The sequence below is a fragment of the Schistocerca cancellata genome, chromosome 5 (genome assembly GCF_023864275.1).
Source record: "Schistocerca cancellata isolate TAMUIC-IGC-003103 chromosome 5, iqSchCanc2.1, whole genome shotgun sequence".
NCBI lineage: Eukaryota > Metazoa > Arthropoda > Insecta > Orthoptera > Acrididae > Schistocerca > Schistocerca cancellata.
In genome coordinates, this window is record NC_064630.1 from 70,827,056 (window position 1) to 70,840,110 (window position 13,055).

The window sequence follows — 13,055 nt, forward strand, 5'->3', positions numbered from 1 at the left end:
CTATCATCTATCATCACGTATGTTATCCAGGAATTTAAAGATTAGAATATACAGAACTGTTATTCTACTAGTTATGCTGTATGGGTGTGAGACTTGGTCTTTCACTGTGCAAAATGAAAAGCCGTTTCGAGTACTTGAAAACAAAATTTTGAGGAAAATTTACGGAGCAAAAAGGGATGACATTAGCGTAGAGTGGCGAAAACTACATAACGAAGAGGTTCACGAACTCTATTCAAGCCCTGACATAATAAGTATTATTAAATCACGTAGGCTGCGATGGGCGGGTCACGTAGCTCGAATGGATGAGGGCAGGGCAGCGCGCAGAGTACTGGTAGGGCGTCCTGTGGGGAGACCGAGGCGTAGATGGGAGGACAATATGAAGGCTGATTTGAGGAGCCTAGGTATTGAGGGTGAGTGGAAGGAAATAGCCCAAGACAGGGACAAATGGCGAAAATATGTTGCTGCGGTAATGGACTCTCGAGTCAGGTATGGCCAATGAGTAAGTAAGTAAGTATGCTATCATCTACGCAACGTTCATGCACCACAGCTCGCGACCTCTCTAAGTCTGCTAAAGAAACAACGACTCGCTAGTTTAGAAAATCGCACTGAAGTCAAGTACAACATCCTGGACATAAATCTTGTCAGAAGTCCTCAGGCTTTGGTTGGGTTATCACATCTTCTTCATTCTGACAACCATTATAGGTAAACCCCCTCGTAGAATGTATCGGGGCGTCATGCGGATGACGCAGAAGATGTCTTTCCGCTTATGTCTTCTTCATCAAGGGACAGACGTTGGATACTATATGACTAAGAGTAGCGGTGTAGTAACATCTCCAACAATCCCACATTCCCCTCAGACATAGAAATCCATACCGGAGTCTCCCGTGCTGTGTCTACCTGCTGGTGGTCCTCCAGGACTTTCTGTTTGTTCTAAGCCCATACGAGTGCCAGCTGTCTTCTTTCGTCAGTCGTAACCTTAAAATATGGGAACACCATGAGAAATGTACGACTGAACACAAATTAAAAGCCGGCTGGACTGGCCGTGCGGTTCTGGGCGCTACAGTTGGAGCCGAACGACCGCAACGGTCGCAGGTTCGAATCCTGCCTCGGGCATGGATGTGTGTGATGTCCTTAGGTTAGTTAGGTTTAATTAGTTCTAAGTTCTAGGCGACTGATGACCTTAGAAGTTAAATCGCATAGTACTCAGAGCCAAAAATTAAAATGCTAGACAAGCATGCAGCTTGCGGTCTTATATTTAACAACTAACGACAACTGTGCTGTTACTTCAAGATGGTCCAAGTGTCAGTCGAGGACAGGGAGTGTTCTAGTTGTCGTTGTGATACTGGCATCAATGTTCTTAAACAGAATAGCTATTTTGACTGAAATGACTGCGAAACATGGTATACTTAAGTACTTCAGTTATTGCGTGTTTTGGGTGATGGCTGTGTCAATGTATTTGATATTCTTTTTTGATATGTGTTGTGGAAGTGCATAGCTTTCATGTTTGTGATAACCATCGTTATGTGCAATGTGCGAGTATTTGATCGTGTTCATTTCTGTCTCATAGTCATCAGCATTAAGTGCAAATTCCTGTATTCTGTTTAAGACGGATATGAAAGCAACTTGTTTATGCGAGTTGGTGTGTTTGAATGATGTATCATTCACAGTGTCTGTGTTTGTGATTATCAGGTCCAAAAATTCCAGGCTCGATATATTCATACTGAAATCGAAACAGACTTTGCTTTGACACCCATCTTGTTTTTGCACACTGTCGAGTCAATTTTGTGACAATATGTTTCAAGTTTAGAAGTTTGTGAGCAATCTCTAACAATATCTCAAGTGCTACAGAAATGGAGGTACCTGAAATGTAGTAAGAAGATAGCCACATCACAAGAAAATACTAAATGATAATTTTAAAAATTTTCCTTGTGAACGGTAGGCCAACACACAAAGAGACCTAGGCTCTTATTTGATCTTCTTTTCCTCCAAAGCACGATCAAATCACATGCCAAGACTACACCAAAAACTTTATTATCTGTGTTCACTTGGGTTAAATGCTTTTTTATTACCACTGCAGACTTATGGCGAGGTCTGACCTCGAAACATGTTGCTAATTAAGTAATTTTTGTAGCCGCCAAATTTTTTTGACTGGTAGCGATATTTCTAAAACCTTTTAATACTTATGAAACAGTTATAGTCGGTTAACAGTCAATGTAGCTTTAATTTATACTAAGCCAGATGCCACTAAGTATCTGAATAACAATCCGTCTACTTAGGTATTTGGTAGGTATCCTTAGTTGCTTGTGGTTTTAATAACGAAGTTAATTATTTAGCATAAAAGTTGCTTTTGGGAAACGATGGTGACTGTTACTGGATTCGTCGACAGGACTTCCAGATGCACATCCTTGTCCATATTATGAACTTTAGGAGTAACTGGATTCACTATTACAACGGCTTGTAGAAATCTCTACCCACCACATACGCAGCTCTAAAGATTTTATTCAAAGACTAAAATATTGTAGCTGATGATTGCACAGTTGTCTGCTTGAAATTGGAAGCATTATTCATTATGCCATGGAGAGTGCAAAATGTAGAAACGTATTCCAGATCCACTAGATGGACTGGCTTTCCTACAAAGCACTCCTAACTGACCACCCAAAAGAAAAATCCATGCGTACTCTGAGACGGCCCATGACGACGAGATCGTATTTCAACCTGTTAATGTAACTAATCAGGTGTGAGCCCCAGAAGGCACACAGCTGTGACTAGTGAGGAAGGGTTAAGTGTGGGAAATAGCGGAATCCCAACTTACGTTGTTAACTTCACATACCTTAGGGAAAATATTCAAAGGAAAGTCACCTGACGCCTTCATGTCTTCGAATATAGACTGCAAAACGGATTTCATTCTTCATAGCAACTTACACAAATGGTGATGCTTTTCAAAGAGTGGAATGGTGGCGAAAGGCAGAATGCATTATTTCAAATTACTTCGTTGCATAAGCACTAAAGAAGAAACGAAACACGGCCAAATATGCAGTGTCATGTAACACAATAATGAGTAAACAAAATACGCTACGAATCTTTTAAAAATATGTTTTATTTGGCGGTAAATAAAATTACAGTCTTACTTCAACCAGTTACCATGATGAAACACAACAGCTTTACTTGCAATAAAAACATTTTTGGTGAACTTCCTCCTGTTAGCCTTATATGGCCAGTATAAAGTCTGAATGCCAACTGAAGGCCTAGTCATCATAATAGCAGAATTAGCAATTCATGAACGCATAAAATAGTGCGTTTCCTGTGGCAGAATTGTCGTGAGCCCACCTCTTGCAACACAGACACTGGACCCATTGTTGGTTGTATCGTTTCAAGCAGTAAGTACAAAGGCAATTTTTACCCTCATCATCAGAATGTTGCAGGTTATAAGAGAAAAAAAAAACTGGACGGAACATTTCTTGAGATGGACTTTCATTCTTGTTTCCACCTGCTGTTGCCTTGAATTTTCCTTGACTGTGATATCAATTGGGATGCACCACCAGCCCTTAGTCAACGTGCCGTATCGCTATATTTGAACTAGTTTTCGAAACTACAATAGAAATTTTCAAATTTTGAAATCATACAAATGAACCTTATAAAGCAAAAAAGCTCCTGTAAACGAAGATATACACTCCTGGAAATTGAAATAAGAACACCGTGAATTCATTGTCCCAGGAAGGGGAAACTTTATTGACACATTCCTGGGGTCAGATACATCACATGATCACACTGACAGAACCACAGGCACATAGACACAGGCAACAGAGCATGCACAATGTCGGCACTAGTACAGTGTATATCCACCTTTCGCAGCAATGCAGGCTGCTATTCTCCCATGGAGACGATCGTAGAGTTGCTGGATGTAGTCCTGTGGAACGGCTTGCCATGCCATTTCCACCTGGCGCCTCAGTTGGACCAGCGTTCGTGCTGGACGTGCAGACCGCGTGAGGCGACGCTTCATCCAGTGCCAAACATGCTCAATGGGGGACAGATCCGGAGATCTTGCTGGCCAGGGTAGTTGACTTACACCTTCTAGAGCACGTTGGGTGGCACGGGATACATGCGGACGTGCATTGTCCTGTCGGAACAGCAAGTTCCCTTGCCGGTCTAGGAATGGTAGAACGATGGGTTCGATGACGGTTTGGATGTACCGTGCACTATTCAGTGTCCCCTCGACGATCACCAGTGGTGTACGGCCAGTGTAGGAGATCGCTCCCCACACCATGATGCTGGGTGTTGGCCCTGTGTGCCTCGGTCGTATGCAGTCCTGATTGTGGCGCTCACCTGCACGGCGCCAAACACGCATACGACCATCATTGGCACCAAGGCAGAAGCGACTCTCATCGCTGAAGACGACACGTCTCCATTCGTCCCTCCATTCACGCCTGTCGCGACACCACTGGAGGCGGGCTGCACGATGTTGGGGCGTGAGCGGAAGACGGCCTAACGGTGTGCGGGACCGTAGCTCAGCTTCATGGAGACGGTTGCGAATGGTCCTCGCCGATACCCCAGGAGCAACAGTGTCCCTAATTTGTTGGGAAGTGGCGGTGCGGTCCCCTACGGCACTGCGTAGGATCCTACGGTCTTGGCGTGCATCCGTGCGTCGTTGCGGTCCGGTCCCAGGTCGACGGGCACGTGCACCTTCCGCCGACCACTGGCGACAACATCGATGTACTGTGGAGACCTCACGCCCCACGTGTTGAGCAATTCGGCGGTACGTCCACCCGGCCTCCCGCATGCCCACTATACGCCCTCGCTCAAAGTCCGTCAACTGCACATACGGTTCACGTCCACGCTGTCGCGGCATGCTACCAGTGTTAAAGACTGCGATGGAGCTCCGTATGCCACGGCAAACTGGCTGACACTGACGGCGGCGGTGCACAAATGCTGCGCAGCTAGCGCCATTCGACGGCCAACACCGCGGTTCCTGGTGTGTCCGCTGTGCCGTGCGTGTGATCATTGCTTGTACAGCCCTCTCGCAGTGTCCGGAGCAAGTATGGTGGGTCTGACACACCGGTGTCAATGTGTTCTTTTTTCCATTTCCAGGAGTGTATTTAGCTATTCTTGATTCTAAAAGGTATATGCTCTCTAGTAGCTTCCATATCTGAGTAACAAAATTTGCTCACCTAGCAAAAAAACACTCAAATATCTTCTTCGCGCTTAGGTATTCACTCAGCTGGTATAGTCATGTTTGTGACAACCCTCAGGTAAGGGCAGCACTAATCCTCCATTGTCGGTAGCGCTCTAGCAGCACTGGTACCTCAGATAAGTGATCTGCGTAAACCAGCACTGCGCGGAAAGTCGTCCCGGTCTACCGTACCACCCAACGACATTCATACTGGCACTTTCCCGTCACCAGTACTTCAACATATGAGACCATTCTTGCAAGAAATTCCTGCCACTACCTGTGACCTTTCAATGGCGTTTGCAGAAAAGCACTATAACCCATACCAAATATGAGGTCGGCATAGTTCTTCGACGACATTCACAGTGCGATCTATTACTTCACGTTACTCCTTGTGAACGCGTACTGCGGTTCGAGTCCTCCCTCGGGCGTAGTTGTGTGTGTTGTTCTTAGCATAAGTGAGTTTAAGTAGTGTGTAAGCCTTGGGACCGATGACCTCAGAAGTTTGGTCCTTTCCGAATTCACACACATTTGAACATTTTGACCGCGCACGCTTTTGCTGAAATTACGTATGAGCATAGTAATACGTGAATATGATTTTTTAATCGACAGTTAATCACACCTCTTCGCAACGTACCGACACCAAGAAAAAACTACAAAATACGTTATCTCCTTTCATATCCTGCCTACACGCTCATCCTTCTGCAGGTGGTGCTCAAGCAACATTTTGGTGAATGATTGTGGAAAACCGCCTAGAACCACACTCAGGTCTGTCATGGTAACACACGAACATGCGTCATTCCGCCGCAAGTATTCGATTGGGGTCTAGTCGTCTAGTTGTCTAGATACTGTAGTAAACGATATATCGTCACTTGTAATAGATCAAGGGTAAAAATCCTGAGTACCACGAAAACGAAAACTTTAGGAAGATAATATAACATTTTTTATGTAGGCCTGTGTTGCTATGGGCGCAGGTAGTGTGACAAGCGATAATGCTTTACAAACGAATACGCCATTGCGCCAAAATTGCCATAAAAATTTCAACGAATCACTTGAAAAGTATAGAAAATTTTCAAAAATAGCTTTGTTTAACAGCCAATGTTGTTCTTACTTCCTTCATACTCACACTGACTACAGTTCCTAAGTAATGTTTTGTGGCTCATTTGTGCGACTTGAAAACCATTCTGCCAAATTATCACTAAAAACTGTACAAATCTCTTGAAGCGATTTGAGAATCTACACTGAAGAGCCAAAGAAACTGTTACACCTGCCTAGTATCGCGTAGCGCCCCCGCGAGCACGCGGAAATGTCGCAACACGACGCGGCATTGTTGTTGTTGTGGTCTTCAGTCCTGAGACTGGTTTGATGCAGCTCTCCATGCTACTCTATCCTGTGCAAGCTTCTTCATCTCCCAGTACCTACTGCAACCTACATCCTTCTGAATCTGCTTAGTGTATTCATCTCTTCGTCTCCCCCTACGATTTTTACCCTCCACGCTGCCCTCCAATACTGAATTGGTGATCCCTTGATGCCTCAGAACATGTCCTACCAACCGATCCCTTCTTCTGGTCAAGTTGTGCCACAAACTTCTCTTCTCCCCAATTCTATTCAATACTTCCTCATTAGTTATATGATCTACCCATCTAATCTTCAGCATTCTTCTGTAGCACCACATTTCTAAAGCTTCTACTCTCTTCTTGTCCAAACTATTTACCGTCCATGTTTCACTTCCATACATGGCTACACTCCATACAAATACTTTCAGAAATGACTTCCTGACACTTAAATCTATACTCGATGTTAACAAATTTCTCTTCTTCAGAAACGCTTTCCTTGCCATTGCCAGTCTACATTTTATATCCTCTCTACTTCGACCATCATCAGTGATTTTGCTCCCCAAATAGCAAAACTCCTTTACTACTTTAAGTGTCTCATTTCCTAATGTAATACCCTCAACCTCACCCGACTTAATTCGACTACATTCCATTATCCTCGTTTTGCTTTTGTTGATGTTCATCTTATATCCTCCCTTCAAGACACCATCCATTCCGTTCAACTGCTCTTCCAAGTCCTTTGCTGCCTCTGACAGAATTACAATGTCATCGGCGAACCTCAAAGTTTTTATTTCTTCTCCATGGATTTTAATACCTACACCGAATTTTTCTTTTGTTTCCTTGACTGCTTGCTCAATATACAGATTGAATAACATCGGGGAGAGGCTACAACCCTGTCTTACTCCCTTCCCAACCGCTGCTTCCCTTTCATGCCCCTCGATTCTTATAACTGCCATCTGGTTTCTGTACAAATTGTAAATAGCCTTTCGCTCCCTGTATTTTACCCCTGCCACCTTTAGAATTTGAAAGAGAGTATTCCAGTCAACATTGTCAAAACCTTTCTCTAAGTCTACAAATGCTAGGAACGTAGGTTTACCTTTCCTTAATCTTTCTTCTAAGATAAGTCGTAAGGTCAGTACTGCCTCACGTGTTCCAGTATTTCTACGGAATCCAAACTGCTCTTCCCCGAGGTCGATTTCTGCTAGTTTTTCCATTCGTCTATAAAGAATTCGTGTTAGTACTTTGCAGCTGTGGCTTATTAAACTGATTGTTCGGTAATTTTCATATCTATCAACACCTGCTTACTTTGGGATTGGAATTATTAATCTTCTTGAAGTCTGAGGGAATTTCCCCTGTCTCATACATCTTGCTCACCAGATGGTAGAGTTTTGTCAGGACTGGCTCTCCCAAGGCCGTCAGTAGTTCCAATGGAATGTTGTCTACTCTGGGGGCCTTGTTTCGACTCAGGTCTTTCAGTGCTCTGTCAAACTCTTCACTCAGTATCGTATCTCCCATTTCATCTTCATCTACATCCTCTTCCATTTCCATAATATTGTCCTCAAGTACATCGCCCTTGTATAGACCCTCTATATACTCCTTCCACCTTTCTGCTTTCCCTTCTTTGCTTAGAACTGGGTTTCCATCTGAGCTCTTGATGTTCATACAAGTGGTTCTCTTATCTCCTAAGGTCTCTTTAATTTTCCTGTAGGCAGTATCTATCTTACCCCTAGTGAGATAAGCCTCTACATCCTTACATTTGTCCTCTAGCCATCCCTGCTTAGCCATTTTGCACTTCCTGTCGATCTCATTTTTGAGACGTTTGTATTCCTTTTTGCCTGCTTCATTTACTGCATTTTTATATTTTCTCCTCTCATCAATTAAATTCAATATTTCTTGTGTTACCCAAGGATTTCTACTAGCCCTCGTCTTTTTACCTACATGATCCTCTGCTGCCTTCACTACTTCATCCCTCAAAGCTACCCATTCCTCTTCTACTGTATTTCTTTCCCCCATTCCTGTCAATTGTTCCCTTATGCTCTCCCTGAAACTCTGTACAACCTCTGGTTCTTTCAGTTTATCCAGGTCCCATCTCCTTAAATTCCCACCTTTTTGCAGTTTCTTCAGTTTTAATCCACAGGTCATAACCAATAGATTGTGGTCAGAGTCCACATCTGCCCCTGGAAATGTCTTACAATTTAAAACCTGGTTCCTAAATCTCTGTCTTACCATTATATAATCTATCTGATACCTTTTAGTATCTCCAGGTGGCATAGACTCGATTAATGTCTGAAGTAGTGCTGGATGGAACTGACACCATGAATCCTGTATGGCTGTATATAAATCCGTAAGAGCTCTACGGGGTGGAGTTCTCTTCTGAACACCACGTTGCACAGCTCCCCAGATATATTCAGTAATGTTCATGTCTGGGGAGTTTGGTGGCTAGCGGAAGTTTACTCAGAAGAGTGTTCCTGAAGCCAGTTCCTGTAGCATTTCTTGACATGTAGGGTGTCGCATTGTCCTGCTGGAATTGCCCTAGTCCGTCGGAATGCACAGTGGACATGAATGGATACAGGTGATCAGGCAAGATGCTTATGTACGTGTCATCTGTCAGAGTCGCATCTAGACGTATCAGGGGTCCCAAATGCACACTCTCCACAGCACTACAGAGGCTCCACTTGCTTGAACAGTGCCCTGCTGACATGCAGGGTGAATGGATTCATGAGGTTGTCTTCATATACGCTCACGTCCATCCGCTGGACACAATCTGAAACGAGACTCATCCGACCAGGCAACAAGTTTCCAGTCATCAACAGTTCAATACTGGTGTTGACGGGCCCAGGCGAGGCGTAAAGCTTTGTGTCGTGCAGTCACCAGGGTTTCACGAGCGAGCATTCGGCTCCGAAAGCCCATATCGATGATGTTTCGTTGAATGGTTTGTAGACTGATACTTGTAAATCGAACAGCATTGAAATCAGGAGCATTTTGCGGAAGAGCTGCACTTCTCTCATGTTGAACCATTCTCTGCAGTCGTCGTTTTTCCCGTTCTTGCAGGGTCGTTTTCCGGTCGCAGCGATGTCGGAGATTTAATGTTTAACCGGATTCCTGATATTCACGGTACACTCGTGAAATGGTCGTACGAGAAAGTTCCCACTCCATCGCTACGTTGGGGATGCTGTGTCCCATTGCTCGTGCGAGCCCGCATCTCGTGGTCTTGCGGTAGCGTTCTCGCTTCCCACGGCCGGGTTCCCGGGTTCGATTCCCGGCGGGGTCAGGGATTTTCTCTGCCTCGTGATGGCTGGGTGTTGTGTGCTGTCCTTAGGTTAGTTAGGTTTAAGTAGTTCTAAGTTCTAGGGGACTGATGACCATAGATGTTAAGTCCCATAGTGCTCAGAGCCATTTGAACCATTTTTTTGAAATACGGGGAGTTCAAATAGTCCCTCCGCAGTGCCATATGATTGCTAGCCGCGCGTGCCGTATGATTGTTCGCATACCTGGTTTACTTCCCTTCAAGTGGACTCTCCCACCATTCCACTGTTTCGTCTATCTCAGCCAGCGTCAGTAGTATCGTTGGTGTGTGTCGTTACGTGTTCACGTGAACGGTTTAGTTCCTTTGTTCTTTTGCTTCGTTTTTGTCACTGTTAAAATACTAACTATTGAAGAACCTGTGTTTTTTTACTCGAACAAGTGTTCAAAGCTGGCGGTAAATACACAGTTTCACTTCATCAAACATTTAATTCAGTATTCCCGGAGACAACATTCCCACATCGCGATACTGTGCGAGATTTGATTAACAAATTTCGAAGTACGTGTTCAGTGACAGAGGCACAGAGAAGTGGGAGTCCTAGAGTTTTGTCTGAGGATAAACTACTAGATATTTCGGTTAAAACGTCCGTTCGTCCTAACAAGTCAGTAAGAAAACTCGCCCAGGAAATCGATGTTAGTGTCAGAACGGCCCACACAGCAGTAAGGCAAAAATTAGGACTTTTCCCAAACAAAGTGACAGTGGTGCGAGAACTGAAAAATTCTGATCATGGCAAGAGACTGCATTATTGTCAACGATTCAAAAATTTCGTTCAACACAATGGAAGGGATATTCTTAATGAAACGTTTTTCATTGATGACTCGTGGTTTCATTTACCCAGGTACATGAACTCACAAAATTCTCGTTTGTGACGTACTGCAAATCCTTTGTGTATTCATGAGGAACCACTTCATTCTGTGAAAATAGGAATTTGTATTGCAATTTCTAGACGTCGGATTGTGGGTCCCATATTTTTCAACGAAACAATAAACGCAAAATGATACTGCGGTGACATCCCGTACCCATTCAACGAGGACTTGTGTTACGTGAAACACTGAAAAGTTATTTTCAACAAGATAGTGCAACCACGCACACAGCTCGCGTTTCAATGTCACTGCTTGCTGATGTTTTTGGTGATCGCATAATTTCACAGGGACTTTGGCTTCTACGATCGCCTGACGTAACACCACGTCACTTTTTCTTCTCGGGTGCAGTGAAGGCAACTGTCTATAAAAACTGTACAAATCCCTCGATGAACTGAAAACGGCAATATCCACTTTCACGGCTACTGTTACAGAAGAAATGTTACAGCTTGTGTTTGGAAACATAGTTCAAATGGCTCTGAGCACTATGGGACTTAACTGCGGAGGTCATCAGTCCCCTAGAACTTAGAACTACTTAAACCTAACCAACCTAAGGACATCACACACATCCATGCCCGAGGCAGGATTCGAACCTGCGACCGTAGCGGTCGCGCGGTTACAGACTGCAGCGCCTAGGACCGCTCAGCCACTTCGACCGGCTTGGAAACATGATTAGACGAATTGAAATGTGTATTCAACAACAGAGGGGACACTTTCAACATTCAGTGTGAAACTTTGTTGGTAAAAATGAATTTCCTCTAAATCAATAACTTGTATTTTACTGAGTTTCATTTCGATATATTCACTACGGCATACGGCGCGCGCGGCTAACAGCCATACGGCACTGTGGAGAGACTTTTGAACACCCCGTATAAAACTAAGAAACTGTACTGTCCGTCGATGAACTATGACACAATAACGTACACTCTTACGATTTCTCTGAAATGTAATGTTTTGTCTCCTCGAGTAGTCTGCTCAAAATTGTTACTAGACGATTCTTGTAACTTTAATGTCACCTGTTGGTACCTTCGACAAAGGTGCAGAAAAATTTGCTGATGCGATAATTTCTTCATCGAGGTAGTATAGATAGTGCTTGTTTCGGTTTTTATCTTGCTGAACCAGGAAACTTTAAGGTCTCTTTGCATTAATAGCTCGTTAAGGGAGGGAGAGTTAGGAGTAATGGCCGTGCGGCACAGACTTAATTACGTTAACTGCGCCGTAAAACGCTCAGCTTCCATGGTGAACACCATCGCCGCGGTAATTTCAAACCTGTGAGTTGGCCAGACTGGGTGCCTCTGCTCTCGTGTCACAGTCACTGAATAAATATGTACTGAACAACAGGCAGCCTGTCTTTGTCACTTCATGAAAAGAAGTGGTTTTCAGTCACTTGTCTTTAAAATGTTAAGATGCTATCCTGTTTGTCATATCGGGCTTGTGTTTCCATCTCCCCTTATCCACGACATTTAATTATCCAGGTAATCAGACACTCTCTCACTCAATTTTTTCCCCCTTCACTACTCTTTCCTATCTCAAGATCATGATTCCACAATGCCCTGATCTGTATCTCTCTGACATGTTTTCTGTTTCGTTTGGTAATATTTTTTCACAAAATTCTTTCTTCCACTACATCCATTCCTGTTTGACGTATATCACTTGTATCATCTTTAAAATGATTCCTGTTCGTCCCTCTCTGGTTTTATCCATGGTCTACATTTCAGTTATACACGAGCATTATCTACAGATATGCCGTTTCAAATACATACCCGTTGGTCAACAAACGCTGACACTAGAACAGTTCCATCCTAGAAACTTTTCTACAATTGCCTGCTTTTGATGTTTCAGATGCTTCGGCGATATACTATGACCTTCCTCTTCTATTGTAATTTATCCGCCGCAATGGTCAGCTACTTCCCTGCAGTATTTAATTTTCAAGACTCATCTCTGACATCCCATTTGATGAATGTTCTTCACAGTATTCACAATACGTAAGCGACTCTTTGAGTACCTACCGCAATATGTACAGTATCGAACTTTCCGTATACCAGAATCAATGTCACAATGTCCATGTCATACCGCGTAATAAAGTGCGGGTATTGACGGAATATAATGAGAGTCACGACATTCCAGAGATAGTGGTTCTCAGCATTTTCTGGAATATTTGGTGACTGGAACTGTACTGATTGAAACGTTAGAGTTGTTACAGGACTATTCCTCCGCGGAATATTCTTTAGAACGAGTAAGGGGCATCGCTTTGTTTGGAAATTTGTGGCAAGTTCCTGTGGGACCAAACTGCTGAGGTCATCAGTCCCTAGGCTTACACGCTACTTAAGCTAACTTAAACTAACCTACGTTAAGGACAACACGAACGCCTATGCCCGAGGGAGGATTCGAAC

At 43.8% G+C, this 13,055-nt stretch overlaps 1 protein-coding gene across 1 annotated transcript in view; it reads left to right on the forward strand.

Moving 5' to 3' along the window:
• Positions 1-13,055, forward strand: part of LOC126187866 (atrial natriuretic peptide receptor 1-like) — a 1,317,386-nt gene that overhangs the window by 1,255,661 nt on the left and 48,670 nt on the right. The window lies entirely within an intron of this gene.